Source organism: Sitophilus oryzae, unplaced genomic scaffold (assembly GCF_002938485.1).
Source record: "Sitophilus oryzae breed Bouriz unplaced genomic scaffold, Soryzae_2.0 scaffold_179_pilon_pilon, whole genome shotgun sequence".
Taxonomy (NCBI): Eukaryota; Metazoa; Arthropoda; class Insecta; order Coleoptera; family Curculionidae; genus Sitophilus; species Sitophilus oryzae.
Genome location: NW_022146501.1, coordinates 877,905 through 886,242, shown reverse-complemented (window position 1 = coordinate 886,242; position 8,338 = coordinate 877,905).

Sequence of the window (8,338 nt, the reverse complement as noted above, 5' to 3'; positions counted from 1 at the left end):
CCGTGTTATACAGGGTGAGTTTCCTACGATGTTCTCTATGGGTATCTCGGAAACTACTGGAGATAGAGAGTGGGTTAAATGGGGAAAGAAAGTTTTTTGAAAAAGTTCATGGCTAACTAGATATTTACTAAAAAACAAATTTCAGCTATTTTAAAAATTGTCCCTAATTCCATTATAAGCTATTTTAGACAAAAAGTTTTCAGATAAAAGTTGTAGATAATAACATCCTTAATGAGATTGTGTCCTCCGTTTTTTTCTAAAGCCTGTCATTTTTGACATTTGACACAAACATGTTTTTTTAAATGGAAACCATAGTTTTTTAAGCTTTTCAGCGATATAAGCTATAATATGTTTTCTTCGAAAAATTATCGAGTTATAGCCAGTGCTTATCATTTTTAAATAATTTCACTTAGTTAGCTATGGAAACAGTCGTCTTTGCTCTTATAAATGTGAAGCTGCCACATCCAAACTTTGTAAATTAAAGTAAACAAAAATTGTACATATGAATTTTTCAAATGAAGAAAAGCGTGTAAGATTATTGGTTCAACTTTTCTTGACCATACATTTTCGAGGATACGTTGACCGGTGAATGTTATGTTTTTTAGAGAACGATTTTCAAGACTTGTTAGAAAAGTTAAATTTAGTTACAGTACGTTTGTCCGTCCTGTAGCTACGGGGTATCCGTGAGAGGGGAAACGATATTCTCTCGATGCTTTTCGTAAAAAACGACACAAAGTGACACAAAGTTCACTACAAAGTTCACTACACACGTCATACTATAAAAAATCGCTAAAATTATTATTGATGACACATTCGTTTCTCCAAAAAATTCTGTTTCACCCTGTATATGTATTTTATAATCTTTGAAGAATGATTCAAATAAAAATAAGGTAATCTGCTACAATCTGCAAAACGCGGCAACGTCGCCGTTGATTGTCTCTTTTTCATGACCTGCGTCCGTCTCTGTCTCCGGTTCGGAATCTCCGTCACGTCCGCCATTCAAGTTGTTCCCCTCCCGCCCCTCCGTCCTTTTGGATTCACCCGTTGGAGGATGTCCGACGTATCGAAACCCTAAAAACTATCGATACTGGCATCAATCACGATGAAAATGTAAAAGTTTCATGTCTTAACCACTCATATCCCTAGAATTTTCGGTGTTTTTAAACAAACTAGGCGTTTCAAGTTGTTATTTGCGCATATCACGTGGACTTTGGCCTTGGACGATACCGTCCTATCGATATTTAGCAGCGCGGCGTTACATCACTAAGGAATTCTCCGGCTTTTAATTTTTTTCTCTCGAAGTATTCGTTCAGGATCGTGGCACTTCGGCGCGCGGGGCAAAGTCCGAAGTAGCGCGCCGAAGGCCGCAGCGGATCAAAATGACCCTTTTGGCGCGATCTCATTGTTGCCAGATTTACATTTTTTTACAGGAATCTGATGAATTTGAAGGATAAAGCTTAATTTTCATGCATCCGTTGTCGGACGAAACGAGGATACGATATTTATTATTATTATCGATTGGTTAGAATATTACGCAGTTTTTAAATTTATTGCATTTTCAGGCCTCCGTTCATCGTATATACGATTTGCTTGTGGTTGGTGTCATTTTACTTAGTCTAAGAATTTTAAGAAATCTGGCATTTAATATATCTTTTGCTATGCTCTCCTGAACAGAGTGCGGACCGTCCGGCTGCCAGTAGAGGTTGCGTTCACTACTGCGCATCATATCTGTATCCAACATCTGTTCACTATTCGCCCTGTATTTCAAGAACTAAGGGGGCTAGGACAAATCTATGTGTAGGGTATTTAATTTCATAAAAAAGTAGCAAAGTAATGTGAAAATCGCATAAAACGCACAAAAATGGGATACCCTGTACAGATGTGGTGCGCAGTCTACCGGTAGCCAGACGGCCAGCACTTTGATCAATAGAGCATAATATCACAGATTATACAGATTATAATCTTTGTTTTTTCTTGATTGTTTTTCGTGGTTCCAATTTTCGGAATCGGGCACTAGTTAGGTTACTAGTTTGCGCACATAGCACGCCCACTTATGGCCTCTAAAATTGTGCACCGAGCCTGACCGGCACAGTTATTAGAGAGATATCGGAAAACCGAATAGCGTCATCCAGTATTTACGTGTAGGTACCTTATCATGGTTACGATATGCGCGAGTCAATTTTTAACGCAACACCCGCTAATAACGTTACCGCCTGACGTAATTTGCGGATCAATTACGCCAAGCGCTCTTTCTAAATAACCTCTGATAACGTTTACAAATTGCTTAAATGGGCATGTGCGCAATTGTTGCTTTGCTTTTGTTTTATTAGGTAATTTGATATTTAAGTAGCTGGGATTAGTTTTAATTAAATAAATATGGCCCAAAATATGGATTCCACCTCTTCCAATACTAAAGAACCTATAAAGAGTCTTAGGTTTACAGCAGATGACGACTTAGCCCTTCTAAGAGAATTTGTTACTTGTTGCCCTAAACCCACTGGCAGACGTTGAACAATAAAGCACTGGAAATAAGCACTTTAGCCCTTTAGTTTTAAAATACCTAGTAAACAAAACAATTTCAAAGTTTTAAATTCAAAGTTAGGTTAAGTTTAAATTGCGGACGCAACGCGATCAGAATTCTTTCCGATCCGATAACTATAAATGAAGAGAGTTAATACCACCTCACGTAAAGGAAATAACACCTGGCCTTATTAACGTCCATGCACGCTATTCGGTTTAGCGATATCTCTCTATTACGCTGTTTATTGTTATTTTACGCGATTTTTTTTTGCGCACAGGAAATTTGACTCGTTTGCACATCGTCATTAAAAACAATTTTCGTACCACGAATTAGGGACAAGATTTTTATCTGTATACTTATAGGATACCTAATCTGTGATAATATAGCTAAAGATATATTAAAGAACTTTCTTCAAATTCTTGTTTTCCCGACGGTGCTAGCTCTTATAGATACTATTATATTTTTATTAAGGTTAGATTCAATTTGTCAAAAAAGTGTCAAAACGGGTGCAGTGTTGCCGGGCTGCAGTAAAAAAGTTACGGATCATTTACGGATCAACGGATAACGGACGCATGAAAATCAAGCTTAAGGATGATTCCAGGATAAATATAAGGGTGAACGTGGCAACACGCTATGGACGGGATTCTCTTGCTGGTTTGCGGCTTGTGGCCATCACGGCTAAATTTAGAGGCCGCTGCTGGCTTGACGTGATGCCCGCTCGCTCAACCCAAGAGAGAAGGTAGAAGAAGATGAAAAAAGTGAAAATTCCGAGAAACGAGGATTTTTGCTGGAATCGCCCACTTCGAATCTATTATTCGTTCTTTGTTTACATCGACTCGTTATTTTTCAGGTTTTTAAACCGTCAGAGGCGCGCGACATATTTTTCATTTTATGATTAATTTTTAATGACCAGAAAAAAATTTTTCCTGTCGTTACTTTTTGCAAAATCAAAAAAATAATTGCACATTCTCATAGCCACTTTATTAGGGCTATCTGATAGTATTTTCAGATTTTCAAATTAACTGATAATTTGTGAGATACAGAGGTTTCCTGAGTACATATCCACTTGCTTCCTTTAATACTTGGCATGACCTACCATGAGGAAAATCGATATCTTTAAATAAATTGCAATTTTAAAGTTAAGAATGATAATAAATATACAGGGCGGTTCGAACTGTATTCCGGAAACTTCGGCAGCGTATTCTGCAGATAAAAATAAGTAAAAAAGTCTGTAAAAATGTATGTCCTAAAATGCTTAGTTTCGGAGATACAGGGTGTAGAAATTTCATTTTTATTCCTATTTTTTCCAAATAATTTCTGAAGTAACGTCAATATTTGGATGAAAATTGGTATTTGGGAGTTTTTCGACATGAGAAATTTGATTTTGATGTCAATAGGACTCCTACTTGTAGAGGGCGCCACCTACATATTTTTTAACCCTATAGAAACAATCAAAGTGGTCCACCCTGTACAGGGTGGGTCAAATTCGACGCTTTTAAATGGAAACACCCTATTCTATAGGAGATAGACGAAAACTAATATCGGTGTCTGGAGCTCAACTTTTGTCAAAAACATGATGGTGAAAACAGCATATCGATATCTGTTACCGTTTCAGAGTTACGGGGTGTTTTTCAAAAATATGCATTTTTAACAAATCGCTGTAACTTTTTTGCTATGGAAAATTTTGTATTTTTATGAAAACATTTCCAAAGCACCTTGTTACGTACAATTTAATGGTTTAAGTATCATTTTTTTAAAATTAATAATTTAAGAATTATCAACAGAAAATTTAATTTTTTTTATGGGACACCCTATATATTTTTAATTTATTGAAAAGAATTTAAAACTACCTTTCCAAAAATATAACACACTTGATATTTTGCTCGATTCCTCTTCGAGATATAGAGTATATAAAAATTCACCCGCTTTAAATAAGTAGGCTTTGAACGGCACCGGCTGTAATGCAAAAAAAATTCTAGCTGTGAGCATCAATTAAAACGAAAATAATATTTGCTATGAGAGATGCAGAATTTTATAACAATTTAAAATATATTTAACCAAAATCAACGCAATTAAACTATATCTAATAACAATAAAAATAAATAGCAAACCAAGACATGAGATTTTGCTACAGGTGTTCGACATATCGACCGTCTTCTGTTATTGACAGACGGGGCAGTTTTTGAACATTTCTCGCGGAATTCATCAACTCAGTGGGGGTGAAAGATACCCTCTCATAACTGCTAAGTATTTCTAATACTTGTCTAGATTATACGGAAGAATAAGGATCCTTTATTCTTCGGCAAATATATCCATAGGATTAGATCCATGGGCACTAAGTCAGGCGGCCTCGACGGCCAACGGCTGGGATCTTGGTTAGCTATTCATTTATTCTTGAAATTGGCTGCAAAAATTTGCTGATAACTTCAGCGTTCAGAGGCGGTGCGTCGTCTTGCTGGAAAAATATGTTTTCGAGTTCCATTAAGGGCATATCATCAATAAGGGGCCCAAAGCCTACTAGTTAAAAGTGGCGAACTTTTAAAAATTCTGAATTTGGAAGGGGATTATAACAAAATATCAAGTATGCTATATTTTTGGAAAGGTAAGTTTAAATTCCTTTCAGTTAATTAAAAATATAGAGGGTGTCCCAAATAAAAAATCAATTTTTCTGTTGATAACTCTTAAATTATTAATTTTATAAAAAATATACTTGAACCATTAAATTCTATGTAAAAAGGTGCTTTGGAAATGTTTTCATAGAAATACAAAATTCTCCATAGTAAAAAAGTTACAGCGATTTGTTAAAAATGCACATTTTTGAAAAACACCCCGTAACTCCGAAACGGTTACAGATATTGATGTGCGGTTTTCACCATCATGTTTTTGATAAAAATTGAGCTCCAGACACCGATATTAGTTTTCGTCTATCTCCTATAGAAAAGGGTGTTTCCATTTAAAAGCGTCTAATTTGACCCACCCTGTACAATGCAGTTTATATCATTAAGTGTATAAAGCCTCTTCAAGTCTTTTTACAAAAAATATAAACAGAACATATGTTCCGTATTGTTAAGTAACTGATTTTAATATGGATATTCCTAGAAAGTCAACTAAGTACAAATGTAAATAAATTATTATTACATAATTCAAATTAGTTTTATTATTGTTTTCATGGCCAACTAGCTGCATATTAGATTGCTCCTTGGGTGACTCCCAGACATGAAACTCGATTGTCTACACTAAATAATTTCAGTGAAAGCAAATAGCTTCGTTATGAAAAATTTAAATTCTACGTCACACATTAAAATATTTCAGACATTTTCGAGCAATTTGTAAGATACTACCTATTTTATTATTAAGAAAAAACGTTTGTTAGTGACATATTGAGCGTGGGTTCATTTAATTAAATTAAATTCACTCAAATCTTCAGTGCAAATCAACAAAAAAATTAAAAATCTTGTTTCTTCTAGCTCAGTAAATGTTTGTAAGTAATTTTAGTATTTTTTTACCATGATACTTATTTTTCCCCTATACAGGGTGAGTCTTAAATAAATGCAAATATTTTCAGGGCTGGTAGATCTCGATAAAAGAAACATACCGGGTGTTGCATCTTCGGACGGGAGATAGGAAATCCCATGTAAATTTTAATGGGGTCAATTATTGGCTTCCCTAATTATTTTAGAGAATAATTCTATTTAGGTTTATTGAAGAGCACTAAAAACTAAAACCCACATTCAAAAGAATAACTTTAGATATTTTTGATTAGCTCGTTTACGAGTTATCGTCGATTTTTTTTTAAATATTTCTCCTTTCTTATGGCCCTGTATGTACTTATGAGCACCAGTCAAGGTAAAAGATAATTGTCAAATGAAGTTGTCATTTCAGAAATTTACCTATTTAGTGCTTTATTATTATTGAAAACTCATTCCTACATCGGAAATTACAAGGTTAATTATAGTATTATTACAATATTCAATAACTTATTAATTTAGGTAGGTACTTTTTATTAAATGACAACTTCATTTGACAGTTATGTTTTACCTTGACTGGTGCTCATAAGTAAATACAGGGCCATAAGAACGGAGAAATATTTAAAAAGAAATCGGCGATAACTCGTAAACGGGCTAATCAAAAATATCTAAAGTTATTCTTTTGAATGTGGGTTTTAGTGCTCTTCAATAAACCTAAATAGAATTATTCTCTAAAATAATTAGGGAAGCCAATAATTGACCCCATTAAAATTTAAATGAGTTTTCCTATGTCCCGCTCGACGATGCAACACCCGGTATATTCTCTCTATACCGTTTTTCAACCAATTTAATTTTTTTTCTGACAAAGACACTTGCACTTACTTATTTAAGAGAAACTACCTGTATATTACATTAATTTCCACTTTTTTATCACTCTGAATGAGCTACAGATTGAGAAAAAAAACGAGTGCCATTGAAGAGACGAAAGCTCAAAGCAAAATCATCTCAGGAGTATTATACAATCAAGTGGGCCAGGCAGGGGAATCACCTCCATATTGAGGGGGATGGCCGAGTCGCAGAGAGGGGGGGGGGATCAATGATGATCGCCCGTTGTTTTGGGTAACAGGTTTCGAGTCAGAAGCCGTGCAAAACTGAGCAGGCCGTGGCTTCTAACGCGCAGTGGGTTGGTACGTCACTAAACATAGCCAAAAGTCTAAAATGTCCTGTAAGGATGTTATTTTTCTTTTAATTCTAAAAGCACAAAGGAACTGCTATTGTGCTTAGGTGGAATAAACAGGATTGATAAACAGATGTCACTGTGAGGCTCTGGATCAACAATTCTTAAAAGCGGTTAAGAAGGATCTACAGAAAAAGTATTTTTGTCCTGATTGGCTGGTATTTCTTCCCACTGTACCTTTTATTCTTTTTGTCTCCCTCTAACACTTTTCTTCCTATTTGGATGGGTAGTCTAATTTATTTCACCCTCTTTTTTTCCTGTATAAGTATTGTTGACGACACTGACTGGTGAAATGTTGGTGGTGGGGGGTGGATAATATAGAGGGGGAAAGAGGGGTAGTCGACCCTTGTTTTGCCAGAAAAAAAAACGGTTTGGAGTATTTTACTTTTAGAAGCTGGTAAATATTTCTGATGTAAAATTATTCGTCCCTTTTAATAATTTGAAATTGTTCTTTTTCACTTCGAAAAATAAATTTCATATTGTTCTTTTTGCGTTAAAATGCGAAATTTACCGAATTTTTCAAATTTACCTTGATTTTTATTGAACTCAAAAAGATATACACATTTTTTTTATTCTAAACTGTGAATTAAAAAAAAAAAGATAAAACCATTTTTACTTAATAAAGGGCATGACCTCCTCTACTGTTCATTACAGCCCTACGTCGTCTCTCCATGCTCCTGATCAGGTTGTCGATCTCTTCTTGAGGTACAGCCTGCCACGCTGCATTCACGGCCCGAACCAGATCCCTACGAGTTTCACGAGGCATACCCATTCTCAAAATTCTTCTTTAGACCGCGTCCCATACGTGCTCGATGGGGTTGAGGTCAGGAGATTGTGCCGGCCAGGGTAAGATGTTTAATTGATGAGCATTGATAAACTCACTTACCACTTGGCTGTATGAGACCGTGCATTGTCATGCATGAGAATAAAGTTTCTCCCAAAATCATTGGCATATGGTAACACGACAGGCTCAAGAATTAAATCACGATATGTGATTCCTGTTAGAAACCTTTCAAGAAAAACGAGATCGGTTTTTCGGCCTAACTGGACTCCTCCCCATACCATAACTGTTCCACCTTGATAAGGGTGCACTTCCTGAACATGATCCAACGG